The sequence below is a fragment of the Mobula hypostoma genome, chromosome 10 (assembly GCF_963921235.1).
Source record: "Mobula hypostoma chromosome 10, sMobHyp1.1, whole genome shotgun sequence".
NCBI classification, from domain to species: domain Eukaryota; kingdom Metazoa; phylum Chordata; class Chondrichthyes; order Myliobatiformes; family Myliobatidae; genus Mobula; species Mobula hypostoma.
This window is the reverse complement of record NC_086106.1, coordinates 109,979,552-109,993,561: the sequence shown is the minus strand read 5'-3', so window position 1 is coordinate 109,993,561 and position 14,010 is coordinate 109,979,552. Positions and strand designations below refer to the sequence as shown.

Here is a 14,010-nt window from a genome sequence, read left to right as displayed (position 1 = left end):
CCCGCGGAAACGAAATACATAAATTATCACTATATGCAGATGATTTGTTATTATATATCTCTAATCCGGAGAAGTCGATTTCTGCTATTCTAGCTTTGTTGGCTCAATTTAGTAATTTTTCTGGCTACAAATTGAATCTTAATAAGAGTGAATTGTTTCCCCTAAATAAGCAGGTACCTATTTATGGATGTTTATCATTTAAATTGGTTACTGACTCATTTATATATTTAGGGATAATAATTACGAAAAAGTATAAAGACATTTAAAGCTAATTTTTTACTTTTAATTGATCAGATTAAACTTTTGTTTACTAAATGGTCACCAATATTTTTGTCTTTGATTGGTCTGATTAATGCTATTAAGATGATTATTTTGCCTAAATTTCTATATGTATTTCAATTGGTTCCAATTTTTATCCCAAAATCTTTTTTCGATAATGTTGATTCAAAAATTTCCTCATATATATGGCAGAACAAAAATCCTAGGCTAGGTAAAAGGTATTTACAGAAATCTAAAAAAGGGGAGGGGCTCACCCTCCCGAATTTTAGATTTTATTATTGGGCAATTAATACTCGATACTTAAAATTTTGGTTACGAGATTTGGATGTATCTTTAAATCCACATTGGGTAAATCTTGAATGTAATTCATTCCAAGGGTTTTCTTTGGGTTCGGTTTTAGGAATTTCGCTTCCTTTTATTTCTTCTTAATTGTATAAACAAATGAATAATCCAATAGTTAAGCATACTTTACGTATATGGTTTCAATTCCAAAGTTTTTTGGGTTCAATCAATCTATTTTAGCAAGTCCTATTATATCTAATTTCCTTTTTCAACCTTCCACTATGGATCAAGCTTACTTTGATTGGAAAACCAAAGGTATAGTACGTTTTCGTGATTTATTTTTGGATAATTGTTTCATGTCTTTTGATCAACTTTCTAATAAATATAATTTACCCAGATCTCACTTTTTTAGATACCTACAGATTAGAAACTTTTTAATTACTGCTTCTCCTAACTTTCCACACTCATATCCAATGGATACTTTGGAAAAAATTTTAGATCTAAATCTCTCTCAGAAAAGTGTTGTAGCAATTATTTATAACATAATTATGAATTTATGTCCTGATGTTTCCAATAAAATTAAAACTGATTGGGAAAGAGAACTTAAGATTATTATACCGATCGAAAAATGGGAAAAACTCTTCAATTGGTTAATTTATCCTCTATATGTGCTAAACATGTGTTGATACAGTTTAAAGTAGTGCACCGGGCTCATATGTCCAAAGATAAACTATCTCGTTATTGTTGTTGTTCGTCCATCGTTGACGTCGATGAGGACCTCGACACCATTATGATGGTGTCGACACTAGCGCGTGATTTGGATTTAAGTGAGGGAGAGTTGCGCAGCGTCAGCCTCACTCTCTCTTCCCAATTCCCATCTGGATCCAGTGGCAAGACAAGAGTCGAGACGGCTGGAGGTGGGACTAGGCGACATGTTCCCCCACCAGAGGTGCTACCCCTCCCTGACACCCCATACACCCCATATTACTCTTAAATAAGTCCTATATGTGTTAGATGTCATTCCGAGATAGCTTCTTTAACTCACATGTTTTGGTCATGTCCTTTGTTGGAAAAATATTGGAAAGATATTTTTGATATATTTCAACGGTTTTGAATATAGACTTACAACCTCACCCAATTACTGCTATTTTTGGATTACCAATGATAGACTCAAATCATTTAACCTCTTCAGCTCGTCGGATGATTGCATTTCTTACTTTAATGGCTAGAAGAACCATTTTGCTGAATTGGAAAGAGATTAACCCTCCTACTGTATTTCACTGGTTTTCACAAACTATGTTGTGTTTGAATTTGGAAAAAATTAGAAGTGTGGTTTATGACCCTTCCAATAAATTTGAAAAAACTTGGAGGCCATTTATTCAGCACTTTCATATGATGTAATTTGACCATTTCCAAACTTGTTTTATCTCTCTGTACTGTTTTTTGAGAGGAATGGAGTCATCGACACCAAGGTTTTCTTCTCTTCCATTTTTACGTTGTTAAAATTGCCCAAGTCTTCTGTTTAGATTAGTTTTTTTTGGGGTGGGGTTTGTTTTTTTAATTTTTTTTCTTTTTCATGATTTTTCTCCAGTTATTTTTTTTTTTGTCCTGTATTATTCATTGTTATCCTACATGATTGGGAGTTTTGTCAACTTATACTATTTGGTTTTATAATTACTCATCTTAAGTATAACAATGCATTTGCAACAATTTTGTATTATTGCTATGTTATGTTTATATTTTATGAGTCTAATAAAAAGATTGAAAAAGAAAGAAAGAATTCGATATTGGAGAGTTCGATATTGAATCCTGGAGACTACTATGAGGTCAGACAGAAGGGAAGATTTTTTCAAGCTTGCATTAGATCTCCCTGTAACAGTGCAGGAGGCTAGAGACAAAAAGAACAGAAAGCGAGGTGGCAGGCAACAGGACTGAGAACAAGGGCTCTCCGAAGCGATCACCCAATCTGTGTTTGATTTCTCCATTGCAGGGCTGGCCACATTGTGATGACTGCAGTAGATTCAATACAAAGAATGCAAATGAATCGCTGCTTTATCGGGAAGGATTGCTTGGGTCCTTGGATCATGAAAAGAAAGGTGGTGCTGGGTGTTGAACTTGTTGACATTCTGAAAGGAGAGGGGAAGGGAATATGTGTCCGTTGGAGATGGTGGAAATTGCGAAGGATGACCCATTGAGAGCCTCGTGGGATATAAGTTGAAGATCATATAAACTCTGTTCTTGCTCTGTTCAGAAGAAGAGTGGGTGAGAGCAGAGGTGGGGACACAAATGGGGTGTGTCCAAGGGCTCTGTTTACTATGGTAGAGGGGAAACCACAGTTTGGGAAAAAGAAAGATGTTTTAATGACTTGGATTAGTGCAATGCATGAGTGAAGAAACAAGATTTTAGTCACAGAAATCAGCTTCAAATCTCATTATGCACACTTAATGTCTTACCAAAAAGCTAAACATATATCCACTGTACAGAAGCTGGAATAGTGCCTTAAGTTTTGAATATTTGATATAGCGGAGAGTTGCAGCTTGGTATTCATGACTAGAAAATGGAGGGAATAGTGTGTGATTATGTTATCTTGTTGAAAGACATATTAAGGCATTGTAATTTTGGAGCGGTTTCAGAACGTATGTTGAGGGGCAGATTTGTGTGTGGTTAAATGATGATAGGTTCCTGTCCAAGTTATTAGAGCCTCACATGTGATCTGACTTGCAGGTCTGCAGCTTCAATGGAGAAGGCAGCCAAAATGACCAGAGAATTCCACCACTCAAGCCATAAATGTAACTATAGTCTACAGTCTAAAGAAAACTCATAAAACATTAGTATAGAAGCAAGGCCAGCACCATGTGACCACAGTAGTATGATTCTGTGTTAGGGGTATGCTTGTATGCTTGAATGCTTGTATCGAATGATATCAAGTACTTGTACACTGGAAGGGCATGTAGCAGCAACATACTGTACAAGTGTAACTGTTAGGCAGCAGGTAGGAGTGTAGTTTCCAATGCTACTCTGGAGCAGGAAGTAAGTGCTTCAGAAAGAAACTGGAGAGAGGGAACTTGCAGAACATTGGAACCCGTGCAGAAAGGGCATAGTTACAGGTAGTGTAGATTAACACTACGGCAGTTTGTGCTACTATTGGTATGGATGTCAATGGAAGAAGTTACCCTTACCAAGAAGCATTATGAGGCTCAGGACTTACTTGGGTGATGTTCGGAGCAAATACAATGTATTGTAAAACAGCCACCATTTTAAGTTACCAAATAATATTCCCTCCATGCTGCGAGGCAACGCTGTGTGGTAAGATTTAAATGTTAAGTGTAAAACTTGATCTGTAAAATATATTCAGTGCCCAGGTGGATATTAAAAGCTATATTTGAAGGTGACTTGTGATGATATCCACAATGATTAAGCAAGGTGCACATTTAGATCAAACTTGGAGTCCGACTGGTCTACTTTAAACCACAGGCAGTGACTTATTCTTCACAAAGTCAAGGGAAAGAAGGACTTGCCATATCAGAAGGAAGAGAAGACTGAATGGCTGTTTTCATACCTAAGGTAGGAAAGCTCTTTTCCCTGCAGTGATTGTAAAGCAACTCAGAACCTGACAACATTTCAACAGTAACAGGACCTTGATCACTGCCTCTGTAACCAAGATGATCTTCAGATTTCTAAGGTCAATTTCAAAGATGATCTATGTAAGTTGGAGAAAGCTCTGAAGCAAGTGATGTAAGTTTGCACTTATGCACCGAAAGGTTGTGTATCTTGGTCAAAATGAAAATGATAATGGGCTGCAGCCAGTTAACATTAAAGTTTATACCTTAATCAAGGCCAAGACCTCTCAAAATGACACAGTGCTCAAGACTTTCTCGGAATTATTCAATATTATTCCAGGCTCCTGCCAGATCTGGTTATGCTGTTGATAGAACTGCGCCAACTTCTAAAATAGAATGCAAAGTGGATGCGAACAGTTGAATAGAAAGAATTTGATCAATGCAAGCAGTCTATGCTGTGATCTTTATTGGTTCACCAGGCCTTGAATTATGAATTGGGTATGGGCATCAGTCCTGTTATGCTTAGTGAGTAAGAAAAATAATAACATTTGCATCTGAAACTCTCATAAAAATGTGCAAAACACATAAAAAGTTGAAAAGGAAGAGGAAGATATTACATTCAGTGTAAGGAAATGAATTCAGTTAATTATCGGAAGAACCAATATATTATATCTGAAGTTGTAAACATTATTAGCAATACTTGGCCCTAAATTTATGGCTTGTAGTTTTTTAACACCCCAAAATGTTTTTAATCTATGCAGTTTTGTTCATTTTTTTAATAAATTTTCAGTCTTCAAAGACAACTATCAATTTCTATAATAATATTCTTTTCTCTTTCAAGAGTTAATATGCTAATTACTACATAATCCTTTGTTCTGCTACTCTAGATATAATATGACGAGGCCATATCATAATAATTTCATATAAAAATTACTTCAAAGCCCAGACTGATGAGAAAGATTATAACATTCATTGTTTTCATCTCATTTTGTGTCATATCAACGGTTTCTCTACGTAACATCTGATTAATACTTAAGCAATCTTTTACCTAATTTTATTCTCCACAGATGTGCTTCAGCAGAGGAAAGCAATTGTAAATTTTTCTCTTACATGACACAGCCAGACTTTTGGAATAGGCTAAGGCATTTTGTGTTGCAAAGTATGAAACAGTGACTTTACCACACAGGACCTCCGCAATCTGCTGAGAACTAAGATCAGAGGCATTTAAATCTGGCGACCAAGAAAGTTACAAGAGGTCCAGGTATGATCTTTGGAAAACCATCTCAGGGGTGAAGTGGTAATTCTGGATCAAACTTGAATCGATGAAGGATGCTTGACAGTTAAGGCAGGGCTTGAATGCTATCATCTCCTATAAAGTAAAATCACACAACAGGGCTTTACTTCCAGATAAGCTCAATTCCTTCTATGTGTGCTTTGACCATTAAAAGATGGAGGAAACATCACGAGCTCCAACATCCCCTGATGATTCTATGATCTTAGTTTTTGATTCTATGGTCTTAGTTTCAGGAGAAAGAACTCACGAAAAGCATCTGGCCCAGATGGGGTACCTGGCCAAGTACTAAAGACTGGTGTACTGTAACTAAAGTATACTAAAATACTATAACTAGCTGGGAACTTCAACCTCTCGCTTTGGCATTCTGAGGTACCCAGCTGCTTCAAGCAGGCTAAAATTATACTGGTGCTGAAGAAGAGTGAGGTGACCTGCTTTAACGACTAACACCCAGTCGCGCTTACACTCACAGTGATAAAGTGTTCTGAGAGGTTGGTGATGAAAGGTATTGACTCCTACTTGACAAGTGACTGAGATCTGCTCCAATTTGTCTTCTGAAGCAACAAGGCTACAGCAAATGTCATCTCTTTGGCTCTTCATTCAATCCTGGAACATCTGGACAGTGGAGGTGCGTACGTCAGCATCCTCTTTATTGACTACAGCTCAGCATTCAAAACCATCAACCCCTCAAAACAAATTAATAAGCTCCAAGACCTTGACCTCATTACCTCCTTGTGCAATTGGTTCGTTGATTTTCTCACTTGCAGACCCCTGTCAGTTCGGATTGGCAACAACATCTCCGCCACAATCTCCATCAGCACAGGTTCACCACAAGACTGTGTGCTTAGCCCCCTGCTCTACACACTTACAGTTATGACTGTGTGGCTAAGCACAGCTCCAATGACATTTGAAGGGTCTTGGCCCGAAACGTCAACTGTTTACTCCCGTCCATAGATGTTGCCTGAGCTGCTGAGCTCCACCAACACATTGCGTGTATTGCTCTAATGCCATATTCAGGTTGACTGAAGACATTTTCTGTCATAGGCTGAATCAAAGGTGGTGATGATTCAGAACATAGGAGTGAGATTGAAAACCTGCCCGAGTGGTGCCATAACAACAAGCTTTTACTCAATGTCAGCAAGACCAAGAAGCTGATTATTGGGTTCAGGAGAAGGAAACCAGAGGCCCCTGAGTCAGCTCTCATCAAAGGATCAGAGGTGGAGAGGGTCAGCAACTCGAAATTCATCAGTGTTATTTTTTCTCAGGATCTGTCCTGGGCCCAGCACGGCAGAGCAATCAGGAAGGAAGCACAGTAGTACCTCTACTTCTTTAGGAGTTTCTGAAGATCCAGCATGACAGCTAAAACTTTGACAAACTTTTAAAAAAATGTACAGTGGAGAGTATATTGACTGGCTGCATTACAGCCTGGTTTGGAAGCACCAATGCTCTTGAATGGAATATCCCACAAAAAGTAGTGGATATAGCCCAGCCCATCATGGGTAAAGCCCTCCATTAAGTACACCTACATGAAACACTGCTTCAGGAAAGCAGCATCCATCATCAGAGATCCTCACCACCTAGGCCATGCTCTCTTCTTGCTGCTGCCATCAGGAAGAAAGTACAGGAGCCCCGGAACTCACACCAGCAGGTTCAGGAACAGTTACTAACCTCAAATCATTAACTTCTTGAACCAAAGGGGATAACTTCACTCAACTTCACTTGCTCAATCATTGAAATGAATGTTCTCACAACCAGTAGACTCACTTTCATCTCATGTTCTTGATATTTATTGCCTATTTATTTATTATAATTATTTCTTTCTTTTCGTATTTGCACAGTTTGTTGTATTCTGCACTCTGGTTGAACACTGAAGATGGGGTTCTTTCACTGATTCAGTTATGGTTATTATTCTATAGATTTATTGAGTATGCCCACATAAAATGAATCTCAGGGTTGTATATGGTGACATATATGTACTTCAATAATAATTTTAATTTTACCTTTGAAAATACTTATTTAGTTCATTCTCCCTTTCTTTGTCCCCCTTTACTACCTCCCCAGTGTCAGTGTCCTGTGGTCTGATACCCTACAACCATTGGGCTCATGAACCAACGTGGATAACCTCACTCACTTCGACTGTGAACTGATTCTACAACCTACACACTCACTTTCAGAAACTCTACAATTCACCTTCTCAGTATTATATTATTATTATTCTTTATCTGCATAGTTTTCTTCTTTTGCACATTGGTTGTTTGTCGGTCTTTGTGTGTGATTCTATTGAATTTGTTCTACTGTGAATGCCTGCAACAAAATGAATCTCAAGTTAGTATATGGTATCATGTACATACTTTGATAATAAAATGTGACACTGTAATTTCCTTTGGGATCAATAATGTATCTATCTATCTTCTCCCTCAAAAGTACTGATATCACTCATATCAAGTTCTCATTCTGTCTACCCATGGTAACCTATTGCCCCTTTCTTATTAAGATCCATCTACCTCTGTCTTAATAATACTCAACCACTCTGCTACCCCCTGAGGAAGAGAGTTGCAAAGGTTTACAACCCCTCAGGGAAGGAATAAGAACTTCGCACTTCTGATGAATAAAAAAAAATCATTGGAAATACCCTGAAATGTTGACCATTTCTCTACAGATGCTGTCTGACCTACTGATTCTTTCCAGCATTTCCCCACATTGCATCTTTATCTTCCTTTATGCCCACTTACATAATAAATTAATCTCTAACATTGCCATACTCTCCATTTCAGCAGCACTCTTGCCTACATTGAAGCATTGTCAATTTTTATTTTGGTTTTAAAGGTAAGGAAAGGTTAGTTTTATTTGTCACATGTACATTGAAACACCATAACACTCGGTGAAATGCATTGTTTGTGCCCAATCAAATCAGCGGGAATGTTGGTAGAGGCACCCTGAAAGTGTTGCCATGCTTCTGGTGCCAACACAGCATGCCCACGACTCACCAACCCTAACCCTAACCCCAACCATATGTCCTTGGAATGTGGGAGTAAACCCGAGCTCCTGGAGGAAACCCGCATGGTCACTGGGATAATGTATAGATTTATAAATGTCTAAATTATAAATGTATAAATGTATAATGTATAGATTTCTTATGGACTGCAGTGGAAACTGAACCGTGATTAAGGAACGCTGGTGCTGTAAAGTGATTCAACTAATTGCTATGCTACTGTGCCACTCCAGCATCCAGAAACCACTGTTTTTTAAAAAATTTCCACTATTTCTCCATTGTTCAAATTCTATTTGTGCGAAACCTTCATAACGTGCAATAATATCAAGCATTCGTTAATTTTTCTCTGCCACCCTGTTTCCAGTGGTGAAACTGGGTGTATATTATGTTTATTAAAGACAGCCCTGAAGACGCAGGTGCTGGAGCTTTCATCTCGTGTGCCAATGAATCATTGGTTGGCTAAGTTCTTGTTTACACGTTGAACTACACCACACTCTGCTATGGGTTTCACCCTGGCAGGCCTGTTAATATGGCATCAGCTTCAAAGCAAGTAAACACAGCCTAGAGGGTTTTAAGGTGGGTAGGAGAAAAATCTATATTTCTATCCTAGCCAGCTTTTCTTCAAAGAACAAAAGCAATGTGGTGCACTTATACAGAGTTATGTAAAAAAGTCATCCACTTGTAATGTAATGACATCATTGTGATGTCAGCACCACATGGTCAATTGTTGCTGTTGGTCCATAATGAAGTACACACCCTTGTTCTGAAACTCCTGGAATCTTTTAGCATGTTCCTGCTGTTAGAGCTCACCAGCATTTGCAGCCAAATTTATAATCCATCTGCAAATATGTTAGAGAGTGTGTGGAAAAACACTGATGGCCAAGTCAGTCTCTAAAGTCCAGCACAGGTTAAATAACAGAAAATGGAGAATGAGGAGAAAGGACCATCTTCAGCTTGACAGTATGGTGCTGCATAGATCTGTGTCGGGCATTCGATGAAAGGACCAGCTGCACTGTAGGCAAGGTCACTGTAGAAACAAGGTGATTACAAAGGCTAAAGGTTAGTTTACTGAGTGAATAAAGAAGGAAAGACAACAACATCTGTACAGGGCTTTAGTGAGAGATCAGATGGAATACCGTATCTAGCTTTGGTCTCCTATTTACGGACAGATACATTTACTTTGGGGGCATTTCAGAAAAGATTCACTGGATTGATTTGTGGGATGAACATTGTCCTATAAAAATAGTAATTTAGAGGAATGAAAGGTGATTTTTTTGAAACATCTCAGGTTCTGAGGTTGACATGGCGGATGCTGACAGGTGTTTCTCCTCAGGGAGAGATCTAGAACTAGGGGTATAACCTCAGAACAGGTGCCGAGGATGGGGAGGAATTACTTCTCAGAGTTCTATGAATCTTTGGAATTCATCTCACAGAGAGCTCTGAAAGTTGAGACACTATGTATTCATGACTGGCAAAGATTTTTTAGCTATAGTGCAATTGTCAGTTATGAGGGAGTAAAGAGAAGATTACAATCAAGCTCAGGCAAGCCATTGTAATGTCTGCAGATTTGATTAGTGTTATTCATCTTGATATCATCGAATGTCACTTTATATGGAAAACTCTCATCAAGTTGAGTTCTGCATCTACTTCCTGAGCCGCCTTTGCTAGGCACTTCCACCTACTGCTCTCCAGTTCGTTGTGCAGCTTGAAATCTCCTGAACAGCTTCTCCTTCACTGCCTCTCCAAACTGTGGGACTTCATTTTAACACCCAACTCCGAAGCATTGCTCACCTCTTCAGTCACCGCACATTTCTGGAGACATTCTTCTGCAACCTTCAGTTCCAGAATCCTGCTCATCTACTTTCGTGAACCTTCCAGTTTCAACTGATGACACAACTTGAGTTCATTGCTTTCCCTTCTGAACTTCTTGTAATATCCAAGTGACTTGGCCTTGTTGAGGAAGAAGCATGCTATCATTACCAGCTCTGTGGGCCTGTTCCTTTTCTGCAGCTCAGGTTCATACCTTGAAAAAATTGCCTTAAATTTTCATGTGTTATCTCTCAGTTGGTTACAAGTATGCTAGCTCCTCGAGCATTAGGTCCATTGCATTAAACCACATTGTTTGAGTTCTTTTTCAACAATTTTATTTTATTGAGCGATACAGCGTGGAGTAGTCCTTTCCACCCCTTTGAGCCACTCTGCCTCCAAAACTCCCGACAAACCCGAATAACCCTCACTGAATAACGGGACAATTTACACTGATCAATTTACCAACCGAGTATGTCTTTGGACTGTGGGAGGAAACAGGAGGACCCAGAGAAAACCCACAGCTTCCACGGGGAGTTCATACAGAGACTCCTTACAGAACCGTGCCGGAATCGAACACCGAACTCCTGAGCACTTCGAGCTGTCATAGCGTCACATTAACCACTATGCTACCGTGGCGCACATCTTTAATGGAGTTGAAAAGAAGTATCTGTTCATAATTCCCTTTAAGCATGGATCCTGGAGCAGCTAGACTCACTGAAGATCTCAGATGGCTTCGGATCTCTCTGCCACTCAGCGACAGTTCTGCAAGTCTCTCCTCACATATTGTCACACAGATCTGTTTTCTGTCCTTCCCTAAGTCCACAACATTCAAGGAGCAGCAGCAAACAGAACATATAAAGAATATCTGAGTCTGTTTGTTTCCTGAGGTGTCCTAGCTGGGCAGGGTATTGGGAACCTGAGTGATCGCCAGGAGGGAGAGGAACAAGGCTCAGAGTTGAAGTTTGAAATGCAATAAATGAAGCAAAGGAAGTAGGGTCGGGGTATGGGAAAACTTTAAAAGTCAAAGTGAAAGTGGAGTTTACTGTCATATGCAGATGTACGTGTATGCACAGGCACAATGAAAAACTTATTTGCAGCAACATCACAGGCATATAGAAACATAATAGTCACAAGAAAAAAACATAAATTGAACGTAAGTTATACAATATTATACAAGGAAAAGACACAATAAAGACCCAAAAAACAAAGTCTACTGTGGTACAACACACAAGATGTCTGATGGGCTCAGTGAATCAGACACTGGATATCCAGTGTCTGCAGTCTCACTTGTAGCTCCAAAGTAGTGCAAAGCCATTAGAGTGTGGCTGGGATAAAGGTTATGCAGGTTGGTCCAAGGATTGAAGGGAAGTAGCTATTCTTGAACTTGGTGCTGTGGGACTTCAGGCTTCTGTACCTCTTGCCAACAGTAACTGTGAGAAGATGGCATGACTCAGATGGTGGGAATCTTTGATGGTAGATGTTACCTTCTTGAAGAACACCTCATGTGGATATTTTTGATGGTGCAGAGGGATATGCCTATGATGTATTGGGTAGTGTTCACCACCCTCTGTAAGTTTCTTACATTCTTGTACATTTGAATTTCTGTACCAGACCATATTGCAACTAGTCACGATACTTCCAATAGTATAGCTGTAGAAATTTGATCAGGAACAGCACTTCTCCTTCTGCTGGTACATATTGGCACCAATGACATGGGTAGGAAAAGGGAGGAGGTCCTGAGGAGAGAATTTAGGGAGCTAGCTAGAAAGCTGAAAAGCAGGATCTCCAGGGTAGCAATCTCTGGATTATTCTTGTGTCATGCACCAGTGAGGGTAAGAATAGGATAATTTGGCAGATGAATGTTTGGACGAGGAAATGGTGCAGGGGACAAAGTTTCAGATTTCTGGATCATTGGGAGCTGTTCTGGGGAAGGTAGGACCTGTATAAGGGGGTCGGTCACAGCTGAATCTGAGGGGGACCAATATCCTTCAGGCAAGTTTGCTCGAACAATTGGGGCATGTTTCAACTAGTTTGGCAGGGGGATGGGAAGTGATAGGGCCAGTATACAAGCAGAGGCAGTTTGTAGTGAGACTGTCAGGAAGGACAGGCAGATGATAGGGCAAAATTACAGTCAGTGGGATGAGTTGCAATGTAATGGGGACGAGTAAAAAAGGGTGACAAGTACAGCACTGAAGGTTTTATATTTGAATGCACACAGTATAAGGAATAAAGTAGATGATCTTGCAGTGCATTTAAAGATTGGCAGGTATGACGTCGTGGGCATCACTGAGTTGTGGCAGAAAGAAACCTATAGTGGGAGTTTCACATTCAAGGATACACCTTGTATAGAAAGGACAGGCAGGTAGACAAATGGATGTTGTGAAAATTTAACTTTCAGAAGGCCTTTGACAAGGGGCCGCACATGAGGTTGCTTAGCAAAATAAGAGCCCACAGAAAAATACTAACATGGATAGAGCATTGGCTGATTGGCAGGAGGCAAAGAGTGGGAACGGAGCCTTTTTTCTGATTTGCTGCCGGTGATGAGTGATGTTCCACTGAAGTCTGTGTTGGGACCACTTCTTTTTACTTTGTATGTTAATGATTTGGATGACAGAATTAATGGCTGTGTGGCCAAGTTTACGGAAGGACTTAGATAGATTAGGAGAATGGCAAAGACATGGCAGATGGAATACAGTGTCAGGGAGTATATGGTCAAGCACTTTGGTAAAAAGAATAAAAGCATAAACGATTTTCTAAATGGGGAGAAAATTCAAAAATCTGAGGTGGGAGTTGTGGAAGATTCACTAAAGGCTAACTTATTTATTTTAATATGTAATGGGTGTGGTATATATTTTCATGGACATCTTATTTTGTAATAGGTCTGAATACTAAAACAGGTTATATTATTTCCAGGGCAAACATAATAAAGATGTAGTTTACAGTGAAATTCATGAAATCAGATGATCTGCTACGACAATGGGAGAAAGTAGGAGGTTATCTACTCATTTATCAGCAATTAGTACTGGACTAACAGTACTACTCAGAAATGCCACAAAAAGTCTGTATTGAGAAGGAGCATTACAGTGCAGTAGAAAAAAAAATCAAAAATGCTGAAAATTTGAAGAATGGTCTTTGATCTGAAATGTTAAAGCGAGTTCTCTGCCCACAGATGCCGATTAACCTGCTGATTGCTGCCCAGCATTTCTTTGTTGTGCAGTGAAGAGCAAATGAACATCTGAGGTGGCCTGGTGGAATCAAGTATGAAAAGTTCTGTTTTGGGATGCCAGATATGAAAGTGTTTAATTCTGGCATTTGAAAATGAGTCCAAGCAATAAAATTCCTCACAATCAGACAAGGAAAATGGAAAAAAATGCAGCTAATATGAAGAAAAAACTTCAATATAGTCATGATTTGGTGCTTTCAAAGTAAAGTATCTACAACTTATTTTCTCAATATTTATTGTTTATTTATTATTATTATTTTTGTTTTCCCCCTTTTTGCATTTAGACTTGCATTTGCTTTTGCACTTTGGCTGTTGTGGCCTTTGTTGTGCATTATTTATAATTGATTCTATCGTGTTTCTTTACATTTACTGTAAACACCCGTGTGATAACGAATCTCAGGGAAGTATATTGTCATATATTTGTACTTTGGTAATAAGTTTACTTTGAACTTTGAACTCTTTGAAAAAAAGACACCTTACAATAATAACAGGATTGGTCAGAAACATTCCAGTGTAAAGTGTAATCAGTATTAATATTGTCTGGCAAGTGCAGGTTGTTTTGCCTGCTAAATGA

General features: G+C 39.0%; 1 long non-coding RNA gene across 4 annotated transcripts in view; it reads left to right on the top strand.

Moving 5' to 3' along the window:
- The window catches only part of LOC134353402 (uncharacterized), a 91,387-nt gene extending 77,806 nt beyond the window's left edge, over positions 1 to 13,581 (top strand). For all 4 annotated transcript variants that reach the window (XR_010019609.1, XR_010019608.1, XR_010019611.1 and 1 more), the window contains one exon: positions 13,383 to 13,581. This is a non-coding gene — a long non-coding RNA (uncharacterized LOC134353402). The remainder of the gene's footprint in view (positions 1 to 13,382) is intronic.
- Positions 13,582 to 14,010: the final 429 nt, after the last annotated feature.